Source organism: Lissotriton vulgaris, chromosome 2_1 (assembly GCF_964263255.1).
Source record: "Lissotriton vulgaris chromosome 2_1, aLisVul1.2, whole genome shotgun sequence".
NCBI lineage: Eukaryota > Metazoa > Chordata > Amphibia > Caudata > Salamandridae > Lissotriton > Lissotriton vulgaris.
This window is the reverse complement of record NC_141687.1, coordinates 1,299,582,080-1,299,596,785: the sequence shown is the minus strand read 5'-3', so window position 1 is coordinate 1,299,596,785 and position 14,706 is coordinate 1,299,582,080.

Genomic DNA, 14,706 nt, shown 5'->3' with positions numbered 1-14,706 from the left:
TAAATATTATCAAGCCATCTCTATGTAGGCCTAGTAGAACACCAGGTGGAAAGTATTCTTTTTAAAAATGGGACAGGCATTAGTATTATTATATTCCTAGACTGAGTCAGCCCTAGCTGTCTTGGGTAGAAAATCATTGTACAGAATAAAATGCTAATATTGTATCTCAATTATAGAACCAACTAGCAAAATAATTGAATAACTATCTTTGAAACTGGATATTTAATAAAATACTAAGCAAAAGTAACTTTTAAAACTAAACTTTACCATTTTCCTGCCTGAAGTTCCTAGAAGCTAATTTGCATTAAATCTCCAGCATCTCGCAGACTTTGTTCAGCCTGGGAAGAGCTGTAAAAGAGGTGTGAAATTCCTCCCAGGGTTACACCAAAGACTGATATGAATGGGCAGCGATAACTCCTCTGAGCTCAAAAGAATATGCAGGGTGGGGGGCTTTGGGCATTCTGTTGACACCACAGCAAGGCATTTTGCCTGACAGATTTGTGAGACACCTATAACACTTTGGTGTACTTGAAAGGGGAGTGAACAGGATTCCAGTTAAATTCTAATGTATCCTGTCTGGTTGCTGAAAAACACCTACCAGAGCACTGTATATCATTTGTTGTAGGTACCGCACCCACTTCAAATTGGAGTTTATTGCTATATATATGAAAGAACACCAGTGATTACCATAGTGCATTCTACGTCCCACAGAGCTCATGTATATTGTGTCTGAAAACGTTCGCCAAATTGAAAATGCCCTGACAAATAGCATTCTGAGCCTGTTAGCAATAATTAAAAGTGACTACTGACAAGATGATTATGGCTGCCCCAGACATTTTCACTCCATTGGTAAAAGAGTGTCCCGAATTCACCACCACCGACTAGCTGGTGCCAGGCATAATTGTGGAATACAAGGCACCTGGACAGAACAGTTTCTGTACCTGTGGAAGTAAAGAAGAGGACAGGACCTGATGGCTGTTATCTGTGAGGAGCCATGAAGGAGAAGACCCCCTCGCCCTGGCACCCAGGATAAAGAAGTTGACTCCAACGTTCACCAGGTGGTCTCTCCGACACCTCTCTGCGTCTCCCTGTCTGGCGGGGACTCTTCTCCGCCGTCTCTCAGCGAGAGGACACCAATGGACCTCCCAAATACCTCAGGCAGGAGGGGCGGCTCTATCTTCACTTGTGCAGGCAGTACGAGGAGACAGCAGTACGAGGAGACAGCCGGGCTCAGCCGGCGACTTCCGGCTTCGGCCGCGGGTGCTGTCAAATCCGCGGCCGCCACTCAAGCCACTCGAGCTCTGAGCTTCATCTGATCAGGAGGCCCAAGTCGCCGCCATCCATAGCGCTCCAGTCTTCGATTGCGCCACGGGACCGGAGCCACCTCACAACTGGCGCTTCAGGTCTCTCGCCCCAATCTCCGGGCAGAGAGACCAACAGTAAGGCTCCCAGTAGCTCCCCGGGGTGGGGGGGGGAAAGATAAGTCCGCCTGACGATCTTCCCCAGCGGATCCACCACCAGCCAGCTTCTTCTCACCACTTCCTCTCACCGGCAAGGTGCCCAAGGGGTGTAACGCCCACTCTCCGAGCCAAGGATGAATCCCTCCGCGATGGTCAGTCTCCCGGCAGTCTCTCCGGCACTCCAGCTGGGGCCGTCGTCCCTCTAGTTCTCCCCGTAGCCAGGGGCTCTTTACCGCCGTCCCTTGGCGAGAGAGTAGCCCCAGTCGGATCTCCGAGGTACCTCAAACAGGTTCAACCTTCCTCGCGCTGGCAGGATTTGGGGACATCCGTGCCCGTCCGGTGACTTCCGGTCCCGACCGCGGGTGTTGTTCAATCCGCTGCCTGCCACTTTCTTCACTAGAACCCCAGGTTTCACCAGTGTAGGAGGCCCAAATCGCCGCGGCGCACAACTCCGGTCTCTGACTTCACAGCGGGACCGGAGTAATTCCTGGGGTCACTTCTGGACTCAGCTCTTCAGGATAATGGCAGGATGCGGGGGCGGGGGTTCAGGTCCGGCGGAGCTGCTCACCTATGCGGCCATCTTGGGCATGCGCTCGGCTCCTCCCCCAGTACTTAATTCTCAGACCTAGCACTTGTTTGTGACTGTCAACCACAAGGTGGGGATGTTTGACTATTTTTGTACTTAAGCAGAGCGCTTACAAATCCAATGTACAGTTAAAAATTCATATATAGTACCAGTGTGTTCATGATGTTCTTACAACCTTTTTGACCTGGAATAATTCAAATGGTCCCAAATGAAAGAATATAATGTAATTTAGAAGCAGTGGAAGGGGCAGTTGGTGGTGCAAGTAAGCCTCATGAAAAATACTATGTTTTGAGATTATTCCTTGAGGTGGGCAAACGTCCACCCCAAATAATTCAATTTTTTACAAATACCATGTCTGAGCTGATCCTGCACTGACTGGATCAGAAATATTGGGACTACATCCAGTCAGGAGAGGTGAGGGCTGTGTTGTTTTCATTTTGCACTATTTGGTTGCTGGAACATTCTGTTTGTTGGGAGGAATGAAGGGCATATTTATTGAGATTTCACACAACTCAGTGCAGCAAGAGAAACTGCTGTGCTGCATTGCATGAAAGGGAGATAGCTGAACTGCTCGATGTTTATAAAGACATTGCCCAGTTTAGCTCTTTCTTAGCACTAGGGCACTTGTGGCTGCCTAGCACCGATGCAGGAACCCTTGCGCCATGGCACAAGGGTGCTTGTGTTACAGGCAGGACACTTTTTGCACAGGAAGGGAAACCATCCTGCATAAAAACAATGCTTGGATTGTTCCCCCTTCTATGTGAGATGTAGAATACAGTACACATATAAAGAGGAAATAACGAGAGGAAATAATATATTTCTCCTCATTGAGCTTGTGTGTGATAGGCACACAATTTTGATGAAATTCCAGGTTTACAGCCTTTCGTGAATCAGGGATTGCGTCAAATTTCTTGGGTGGATGCAAAGAAATGCCCATGCTCCACCCATGGAACACTTACCACAATTAAATGTAATGTAGCACAGAACAAGCCGCTGATTTTCAATAAATTTATTTACAAAGGCATTCAGGTAGGACTAGTAAATTGCCCCGTATGTTGATTTGTAAATCCCATTTAAAAACTTTAATTGGCTTGAAACCACTTTCGTCATACTAGTACAATGGAATTCCTTAGTAAATCTAACCCATTTATTTATTTATTGTATTTGTAAAAAAGCGCAACTATCACCTAGAAAAGGCATCCTGGCGCTGTCAGACTCATGGCGACGGAAGACAGCCAATGGAAACTAGAGTTTCAGGAAGAGCAGTGTTTTCAATCTCCTCCTAAACAGGAGGAGATCGGAGGTAAGTCTTAGTTCAGCCGGGAGGGCGTTCCACAATTTCGCCGCGGCTACGCCAAACGATCTACCTCCTGCTTTGGTTTTCTTAAACCTAGGAATTGTCACCAACCTAGCAGAAGAGGATCGTAGTCTGTGAGCTGGAACATGCCACCTAAATTTCCTTTGTAGGCCAACTGGACCCAAATAATGCAGGGCCTTGAAGGCCAGACAGAGAGACTTAAATTGTACCCTCTGTCTCACTGGAAGCCAGTGTAGCTGGGTCAAGGCCTTGGAGGATGAAGCTCTCGTCGGCCACCCCAGCGCTAATTTAGCCACCGCGGACTGGATTCTCTGGAGTCTGTCCATAAGATAGCTCGGAGAATCCAACAGCAGGGAGTTACAATAATCCAACCTGCTGAGCACAGTGCAACGTACCATCTCTACCCGGCCAGGGGGCGGTAGTAGTGAAAGGATTTTTCTCAGGAGTCTAATAATGGCTAGGCAGCCAGCTGCCAGCTTCGATACGTGCGCCTCCAAGGAGAGGTCATTTTAAACATAACACCTAGGTTTCGCACTACCTTCACTGGCTGTACCGCTGACGAGAAATCCTCAGGCCAGAAGTTGCAGGGTAGGGGTGTTTGCACCCGAGGCCTAGGGCAGTATACCACCTCCGTCTTCTCAGCATTGAATTGCAGGGAGTTAGCCTTCAACCATCCCGCCGTGTCTCGCAGACAATTATGAAAATCTTCCAGGGAGGTTGAATCATCTCCCTCCAAGGAGAAAGTCAGCTGCGTATCATCAGCGTAGTTGACAATCTCGATGTTATATTTTTTGATGATTGCAACTAAGGGCTTAATATAGATGTTGGATAGAACCGGGCTAACTGCTGAGCCTTGGGGAACACCATGCGAAATGGTAGAGAAGGTAGATTGGTGTGGCGGGAGGGCCACTGCCAGTTCTCTATCCTGGAGGAAAGACTCAAACCACCCCAGGGCCCTGCCAGCAACCCCCACCTCTCTCAACCTATCCAGCAAGATGGCATGGTTCAACGTGTCGAAGGCAGCAGACAAGTCAAGCAGGATCAAGACACCTGCCTGACCCCTGTCTGCTCGCCAACGAAGCTCATCCAACACGGTCACCAGGGCTGTCTCGGTTCCATGGGCTGGCCGAAAGCCGAACTGCACTTCCTTCAAGAGCTTGTGCTGCTCTAGGTGTCTAGAAAGAGTGCCTGCCACCACCCGCTCTACAATTTTAGCTGGAAAAGGTAGAAGCGAAATAGGTCTGAAGTTCTTTAAGCACTTAGAGTCAGGGTGGGCTTTTTCAATAAAGGGGCCATTGCGAAGGAACCACTCCAGAGGTGAGCGACTGGTTACTAACTAGCCGAAGCGTGGGAAAGAGCTCAGCCTCAAACTCCTCAAACCCATAGTGTTGTGTATGTGTCTGTTCAGGCCAGAACAGTGTTCAAGATTCCCAGGTTACAGATGCTCCCTTGCCCTTGCAGGGTGTGTTTGGTTCAGTCGAGGATGATGCGGACTTGTGCATACATAGGGCTTGACCCCATGCTTCTTGGTTCCATACTGGGTGTGTATCTTTAGAACTGTGTCACTGTGATTATTTCAGGACAATGCACAACACCACAATTCAAATGGTGAGGAAAAATGTGGCAAACAATATGATTACACATTTCAACAAGCATTTGCAATGCAATAGTTCTTGCACTTGCGAGAGTTTGAGCTATTGGCATTGTAAATGACAATGCCTTTTATTTATGCGTTTGAAAACCTGCTAGCTGTCCGTAAACAAGCACTTTTTACTTGTAGTCCCTGCTTATGAGGAGCAAGGCTGTCAGTCTCTTTTACTGCCAGCCTTGCTTCTTGTAAGCAAGGACTATATGTACAAAGTGCGTGTTTATGCACCGCTTGCAGGTTTTCAAAACAAATGAATAAAAGGCATTGTCATTTACAATGCCAATACCACAAACTGAAATGCGAGACCTATTACATTGCAAATGCTTGTTTTAAGTGCTTTATTCTTAGTGATCTGCCTCAACTATAAGTGCGCTTGTTCTTGGGGACTAGTACTTTCTTTTCAACATCAGGCTTTGTCCTAGAGCATGAGAGATAGAAAGTTGGAAAAGGAGTGAAGAAGGAGAAAGAGAAAGTCTGAAACACAGAGTTGCAAAGAGAAAACAGATAAAAATCTAACTTGCATTAATTAGTTAAAGAATCAGCAGGTTGGAATAAAGACTAGGCATCATTGACAGCAGCAGGCTCCTAAGAAAAATCTTGGGTGTGTAGTTGAAAAAAAAAAGTATTTATTGTTTACTTTTGTTTGATGAAAAACAAAAGAACGATTCCTCGATGGTTCTTATTTGGTTTGCTTCTTTAGTGTGTTGTAGATCTTTTTTTGGGCAGTTTAAGCTGGTTTGTTATTATGATGAAAAAGTAATGGCGGTGAAAGAGTGGAAAGTCCTACAATGTCCTACAAAAAGTAGGAGTTGTAGCAGGTATAGCGTGATATACTAGCCAGAGCTATTTGGGTAGATACTATGCACTTGGTATCCTGCAGCAAATGTATGGCTGGAAGACAATTTATCCTGCTCTCTTATAGCATGCACATTGCATTTGAGTACACATCTTAAAAGAGGCTTGTTCCAAAAACCAAATAACGGTGGTTTGGAAAAAAAAACATTATGAAAAGTATGAGTTATTTTTTTAGTGCAAGTAAACCTTTTACGTATAAGTCATGGATATGTATTTGATAAAATCCTATTTGACTGTTAAGGTTTTATAAAAGGGCTGTTTATTGTTTCATCTTAATTAATTAGACTGACCACCAGTTTAGCCTAATGTGTGTGTTCTGCTTTTAAGTGGACGAAACGCTTCATGTTAGTTCAAAATGAAGTAGCCAAATAAAAGTAAAATTTTTAGCGAAACTTTGAAAAGTAAAAAAAGAGCTATAGTTTCCAGGGCTACCACCCAGACAGTGTTTTCTGCCCTCCCTGAGTGACTTGTGAGTTGTTGGTAGCCTGCACCGTGTGTGTGCCATGCCGTGCCCTTCACTCCCTTCCCACCCAGATCCGTCCTGTAAGAATATCATTGTAAAAGAATTTTCCTGCTGGCCTCCTTCAAATTAGTATTAATCCCGTCTGGCAAGTGTGCTTGTTAAGTGCGTAAGTAAGCCGATTAGTTCTAGTGTGACATACTATATTATTCATGCTTACACTGAAAAAAAGGCTAACGTTCAGAAACTGAACTTGTTTTACTAACTATTACATAACACATAAAAACAAATTTGCGTGTGCCTTTGAAAATGAAACTGTAAAAAAAGGCTAACGTTCAGAAACTGAACTTGTTTTACTAACTATTACATAACACATAAAAACAAATTTGCGTGTGCCTTTGAAAATGAAACTGTAACAGAATTACCTTAAAATGCCCCCTTTGTTATTTAGAAGCAGCTGATTCTGGGATCTCCGGGAGCCACTCAACCATCGCCCCCATGTCCCCGTTGATGCATCCCTCCATGTTAAACGATACAGTACGGTATGGAAAATATGCAGTGCCAGGAAGTGAGGGCCAAAGCTTCCGGCTTTTGCGAAGTCGTGTGTGATTAGCTGCAGTGTGAGGGTGTGACACGGCTGGACTTATTAATTGGTTATTTGTAGCATTTGACTGCCCATAAAGCGCTGTGCCCGAATATATAAAAGTTATGTGTGCACTATAAAATAAATGTTTTAAAAAGCGGGCGCTGTGTTGAATATTCGCCGTGCCCAAATACATGCAATTAGTGTGAGGGATTACAATTATTTTTAAAGCTGGCGCCATGTTGAATATGAAGTGCAGCACCCAAATATGAAGATGAGAAAAACAAAATATAGTGCTCCAATAGGAACACATATATATATTTGTTTTTTAAGTGGCCGCAGTGCTTGAATACAAACGATTAATGTCCGTGACTAAAATAAACAGAGGGTGGTGTGAAGCGCTATAATAATACTGCAGTACATACTCTGGGCCAGTGCAAGCCCCTGTCCTCTTTCTATGTTTGCAATCGCCTCCATGCTGACCCACATGGCTTGCTGGCCCAGTCTGTCGGCTTCTGGTGAGACAGCCCAGCAAGGTGCCGACTCTATGAGAAATTTCCGGGAACTACGCAGGCAATATAAACACGAACTCACTCGAGGGGCAGACAGCCACAGTGCTTACATGTCTTGTGGCGAAATTCAGAACCTCAATCCCTCCCATTTGTGAAATTATGAAACCCTCACAAACAAGCAGTCGCCGTAGCGCGAGTGAGGAATAAAGTGCTCACAGAGTAATTTAAGGAGACAGCATCATGCTGCAAGCAAAAGATCCAGTCCGGGTGGGCGGGGCCTAAAGGAGACAGGGAGGTCACCAAAAAGCCTCCCTTTGAATCATAGGCCAGCATTTACCAAAAAGGATGACGCCAGCCAATAGAAAGGATGGGCGGAGCTTCCACCCCACTTCCGAAGTTGACTTGACGACAATATATCCTGCAGAGGTGGCAGCGCATGCGCTGCAACGCTAGGCAAGACCTAAAAAGCAAACTGAAATCATGAATGTGAAACCTTTCCGATTCTCTCAAATGTTCATTATTCTTGATTTACAGGAAGGCTAAAATTCTATTGACACTGATACAGAAACAGTGAGTACCATTTCTGTACCTGTAGCACCAACCAATAAATGATGATCTATGAAAGTAAAAGTTTTCCTACTATTTGGTTACCTGATTTGTATAATCTGACCTTGCGATTTCATGGTACCTCTGTTAAAACGTGTTGTTTTAATTTATATATGTATTTATTCACACATATGGTATTTTACCAAGATGTAATGCCCATACGTCCATATAAACACACTCATGTGAGGTGTGGGTTTCATCTCTTTATCATAAACCTAATGATGCTTTTTTCATGTTTGAAATAGTGCTAAAACTAGAGAAATTTAGTAAAACCCTAAATGACTGAGAAAAAGGCTTAAGGTAAATCCCACGTAGAGTGAACATTTATGGTCATGCAAATTTAATTATGACGACAGCCATGGAGTGTATGGCGTAACATCTCTTTTAACACTAATTTTACATTATAGGAGCAGAGAAAATCAATTGCAAATATCAACTGGCATGCAGTTCCAAATTCAGGCAACCATTCGACTTGAAACAGGGCCATGCATAATGTGTTTACTGAAGGAGGGCGATCAGGGACCAGATCATAAACTGGAATGGTTTGAGCCAGTTTTGCACTACTTGTTAGTAATTTTGCACTCGTATTGAGAAACTTTGCAGAGACTTGGAAAATGATGAGCAGTGCAAAAATTAACCTTGCAAGCAGTGACTAGTGCAAAGTGTTGATTTAATACCAGACGGTGAGTCGAAGCAAGTGTTCATTCATAAACATTAAAAATCTGTCTTTAAACTGTGCAAACTTGCTGAGAACGTTAGCAATTTAACTATTCTAAACTCAGAAGTGCAGTGGTGTCAACTGACAAAGATTTCTGAAATTTCGTTTTCCTACAAAAACTGAATGAGTTTATTGTGTGATTACCTAGACCATTACAAGGTTGTTAAGTACAAATTTACAAAAACATGCATTTACAATACCATATATTTAAAAGAAATTATACAATGAATGTGCAATTCATATTAAAAGGATATAGTAAGATGACAAGAACTGTTAGCGTAGCTGCTGGAAAAAAAAGCTTATGTTGCTAGCCACTAAATAGTGCACAGAGAATAAGTTCCAAGTACATGGTTTATGGTGGCAGCTATGGTAGTGGCTGGTATCCTTAGGTGTTGGGATTTTTAGTGCAAAACGGCAGGGTTACATGGCAAGGTACTTTGTGGCAGGCCGTTACTTCACACAGCTTATGGCATGGAGCCAGGGCTGTAAAGAGACCAACATCTGTGTTTATGAATATAAAGGTTAAAATACAAAATATTTTATGGCAAACAATTGCTTCGTGCAGTTTGTTGTGCAGTGGCCAAAGCTGAAGAGGGATGGGTGTTCAAGTTTTTTTCTTTTAAAACATAGGGCCTAATTACAAGTTTGGTGGTCCAAGAACTGCCAAAATCATGGTGCGGCCACTGCTGTACCAGTGGTCTGACTGCTGGATTACAACTTGGGCGGTAGAAACGCCATGGCACTGTAGCAGTCACCAGGGATCAAGGATCCCTGGGGTTGATGCAGCGTTCTGAGAGCTGCAATATGCCTGGCGGTACCCCCTGGCACCGCCGAGCATATTACGACTTTCCTCACCACCAGCGGTCTCATGGAGGTTCTTACTCAATGAAACTGCTGTGATGAGGAAACTCCATGAGACCACTAGCAGTGGGGAAAAGGGCCACCTTTTGGCCCTGTGCACGGGGGCATGCAGGTGGTCACATGTGACCCCCTGTTTACATGCACCCCATTCCTGGACGGCATGGACAGCACAGTCCATACCATGCAGTAACATGCACTGGCCGTCCCATGGCGGTGCAGCACTGCCACAGGACCGCCAATCCGCTCGCCGGCCAAACCACGATTATTTCTGGGAAATTTAACATAATTAGGCAAAATGCAAAACTGTCATTTAGCTTAGAATGTGTCTTTGTGTCAATTTTTGATAAGAAGCCACAGTTCACATTTAAAAATAGACAATAACATAGTTGCTTACTTTCAGCTTGCTCATGTTGTTTCGACACTTCTGTGCTATTATTTTTCAGAGAATTGCAGAGTAATTAGGTGACGTCCTGGAATTTGAAATTAGAAGCATAACGCTGAATTCCATAAATTAGCATAATTCCAATTTCACCGGGTCTAGTGTACATTCCCTCTCTTTAATATGTAAATTCACCATTCTTTTAAAAAGAGTACAATATGTCAAATTATAGGTTTTCATAATGCTGGACAATTACCTTTGCCTTTAAAATATATGTCCACGGTTATAAACATAACTTGATGTTCTTATTGTATATCACCAAAACTATCACCTGTGTAAAAAAAATATTCAAACAAAACTGTATATACATTTTGCTCATCTCAGTATGTAAATGATAAATACTACAATAAAAGAAAATATTTGCACGTTTCTGCTTTTCCCAACACCTAGGCATTTAGTGAAAGAAATCATATGCAATTATCTAAATGAGCTTATATCTAAAAACTAAATAGAAATATGGACCCTGATTTTGACTCCGTCCCATAATTTTCTAAACCATTCCTCCCTTCATTTCTGCATACCCCTATGGTCCTAACACAACATTCACACATTTAGATATATAGCTCAGCTCTTTTGGGTCTTAGTAACAGTTTCTTCTTGTTTTACTGTACCAGTTTCTGCACTTATTAAATCTTTGGCAGCCAGATGGCAGTTGTGAAAGAGTGCATTAGTGACTTGTAAAAGTAAAACAAAAACATTAAAATATGTGAAGCTTGTCACTGTAACAGGTAGCAAGGCAAAATTTCATAACACCATCACTCAAGAGAGTTCACTTGCTGCTGGCAAACACACTTACACAGGGAGGTGTGTGTGTCCTTTCTACCATATATCGTCTGCATTCTGCGCATAGCCCAGTCTAAAAGCCGTATTTTGTTCCTGCCTGGTCGGGGCCAGCTTGCCTGACCTCAAATAAATGTTATGGAAGTAATTAGACTGTTCCTTAAATAAACTTGGAAGGCATATCTTACTTGCAGGAAGTCGACGTTGGCTGTTTATCTTTAATGCTTTAGGGTAGTTTCTTTCATCTAGAGGTATCATCTTTATGCACTTGTTTATATCACTTGCTCGTAAAATAAATGGCTCTATTACATCAATAGAAGGTAATTGAAGTGAAGAAATTGCCCGTCCTTAATTGTTGCATATGGGTTAGTAATTAAATGCCTTTAAATTGCCGAGTCCTGCACGTGCTACTAAAGAATTCTAGTAATTATATTAAAAGAAAATTTGTTCATAACACGCAGAAATGCATGTACCATTCGAATGCAAAGCTTTACATGAATATTTGAAAACATTCTGTATAGTCCGTAACGGCGTTTGAAAGGCAGGCACACTTTTTAACATTATGGATTTAAGGCCTATTGTGTCAGTACAATTACTTTAATTTTAGAGTTAAATTAATTTACATTTTTCAGAATGTATCCAGGATTTCGCACCTAAAACCAAGCAACATCAAAGTGGTGATTCGTAAAGATTATAGTCAAGAATAGGGTTGTAGGCCTTTTGTTGTATTGATTTTACGAAATGTTTAGATGCAAAAACAGGTAACACATATTCGGACAACCAGGGACACACAAAAAACAAACCGACACACATTTTACCCCGGCAATACACATGCAGGCACACACACGGGCACCTGCAACAATGGATAGATGGGTGGGTGGATGTATCAGGGGCGGCTGGCACAGGTAAAGTTGTGGGTTGGGACGTGGAGTCGACAGACAACGGGATAGTTACATTTATATATATTTTTTAAACCACTTATCTCACCATGTGGCGAGCCCAAGGTAAGTGGTTTTATTTATTTAATTTTAACTATCCTGTCATCTTTCCCCTATCCCACCACCAGCCACAGCCCGTGCAGGTAACGGCGGTGAGGCAAGGTGGGGGGATTTTGACAGACGATGATGAGGGATATTGATTTTCCCTCGTCATCGTCTATGGAAATCCCCCCCCCCCCCCCCCCCGCACCGGGCCCCACCGCCCCCCTGCCCCCCTGCCCACCTTTCTTATCTGCTTGGGCTAGGGTGACCAACTGACATGAGTGCAAATTCAGGACAGAGAGTGTAAAAATTCAGGACAAAGGGTCAAAATTCAGGACAAAAATTCAGGACTAAAGGTCAAAATTCAGGACAAAACTTCGGGACAAAAGGTAAGTTTTACAGACACGTCGGAGGAGGTCGTGCAATAGTATATAAGTAAGTAAATAGACAACCACTTAAGTACAAGTCAAAATAAGTTTAAATTAGGTTGAGACAATCGTGCACTTCACGTTTTTCAGTATAGCCTCTACTTGCATCTTAGACGATTCAAAACTGGAATCTCGCCACCAGGTACATTAGTCACCAGACGATGGTGAACCACACCTGAATATAAGTGAGGCCGCTTTTATTGTTGATTCGAAACTATTGGATATACAAGGAACTCGGCAGTGCCAGCCCCAAGTAACAAAACCGCTCACCCCACTTTCCAGCCTCCCAGGGAAATACTTGATGCCCGGTTGGCAAGTCCGGCCTTGCTACTACCCTCCAATGGTGCCCCTCATCTTCACATAGACCGTCTCTCATGTGTATTTAATTTCTTTTATAGTGTTACTCATCCCAAGTATGTAGGGCAGGGTGTCAGAGTGCGTTACATCAAACACACATTATGTAGAGACAATGACTCATATAAACGTGAAAGTCAATGTATAGGAAATGTAACTTAAGATAATGGGCGCTACAAGGTGTAATCATCCTTTTATATATCATTCATCCTTTCACCATTCATTCTGTCCTTCCATCTATGTGCCCCTCTATATCCAAACATATTCAACCATTTGCAAACCTAGCCACCTTGTATCCTTCCATCCACCCTTTCACTCATCCATCCATTATTTATCCACCCTTTCACCCTATCCATCCGTACAGTCATTCATCTACTCTTCTACCCACCCATCTACTCACTCATCTGTCAAGCCATTTACCCTTTCACCCATCTAGCCATTCTTTCACTTACTCCTTCATTCACCCTTTTAGTCATTCATCCTCCCTTTCTCTCTCCATCCCCTTTCACTTATCCATCCATCCATCCTTCTACCCACCCACCCATCTACTCTTCCATTCACGAATCCATCCATTGGCCCTATTACTTATCAATCTGTTCTCTCATCCATCCACCCTTTCACTTCTTCACTCATCTATCCATCCTTTTGTCCATCTACACCCTTTCACTCACTCATCAATCCTTACATCCACCCTTTAACTTATCCATCCATCCACCCTTTCACTTATCAATTCATCAATCCATCCATCCTTTCACTCATCCATGCACCCATTCACTCACCCATTATCTACCCTTTCACTCATCCATCCATCCTTTCACACACCTATCCACCCTTTTAACCCTCCAACTAGCCTTCCAACCATACATCCATCTAGTTACCTTTTCTCTCGTCCATACTTCCACTCACTCATCCATCCACCCTTTCTTTCATTATCTATCCATTCACCCTTTCATTCATCCTTTCACTAATCCATCCAGCCATTCACACATTCCTTTACTTATTTACTCACCCACCTTATCACATGAGCTGAGCCTTTGTCTGCAGAGTTGCAGACAGAAGAGGCCCATCAAGAATTTCAACCCTGCTGTAGTTCCTAAAGCAAGGGGTGGGGTGGGGGAGGGTTCACTATGCCCCTGCACATAGGCAATCTGAAAAATGAGAAGTAATGAGTTAAGAATGATGCACAGTGCCAGGATGTGAGGTGACTTTAACATGGTGTTGTTTCCAGGGCTTTAAGTGGTGTAAAAAAAACTGGGTGGGGGTTTCTTCAAAGGGGGTGTTCAATGTAATTAAGGGTGTGATTTAAAACACCTAGGCAAAAAATCTGTGCTTAGCATAGTGTTTCGCGCGTCTGGTATTATGTTGTTTCTGTCATTGCATCCAGATATATAATATAGAAAGTATCATTACACCAACAACAAGCCAGGACTATTGGCTTTGTCAATGGTTGTTAGTTGCTTAAAATAATTTCAATTTTCAATTTCAATAAAGCTTTATTCGATTTTTTTCAGAGAAAATCATAAAAGCACATATGATACAGCATAAAAATGAATATGAACTACAATCGAAAAGACATACTACTTGTTAAAAACATGTTAAAAGGAATTAGATTTGTGCAAAATTGTGCAAAGTTTAGCTGATGGGGGGCGAAGACAGTTAGTTCATAGATGCTCTACACCTTACTGCATATTTCAAAAAGCTACTAGCTGCATTGATTGTTAGTTCATCTTCGAGCATATATAGCTTAAGTAAGGCTGGTCGGCACTGTCTTAGGCCCCAATGTTTGAGGAGCGGAGAAAGATATTTCCGTCTACCATAGTCGTAAAATTTGCAAAATAGGATAACGTGAATGTTGGACTGCTTAGAAACATTGTCACAAGGACAGACCACCGGGGTAGGTGACCAATCGTTTACAGTGGGAAAGGTTAGCAGGCGGAAGAAACAATCCGTCCTCATCCTTGTCAACAACATTCTCGTGTAGGGAGTGGTGAGCGGGGAAAGGTAAGATGGGAGGCCGTCATCGTACAGTAGGAGGTAGTGATTGGCAATCGATGCTTTGTTGCCTTCGAGATAAGAACGCCTGTCTGAAAGCAAGCCTAGGCAGCGAGCCTTAAGGTC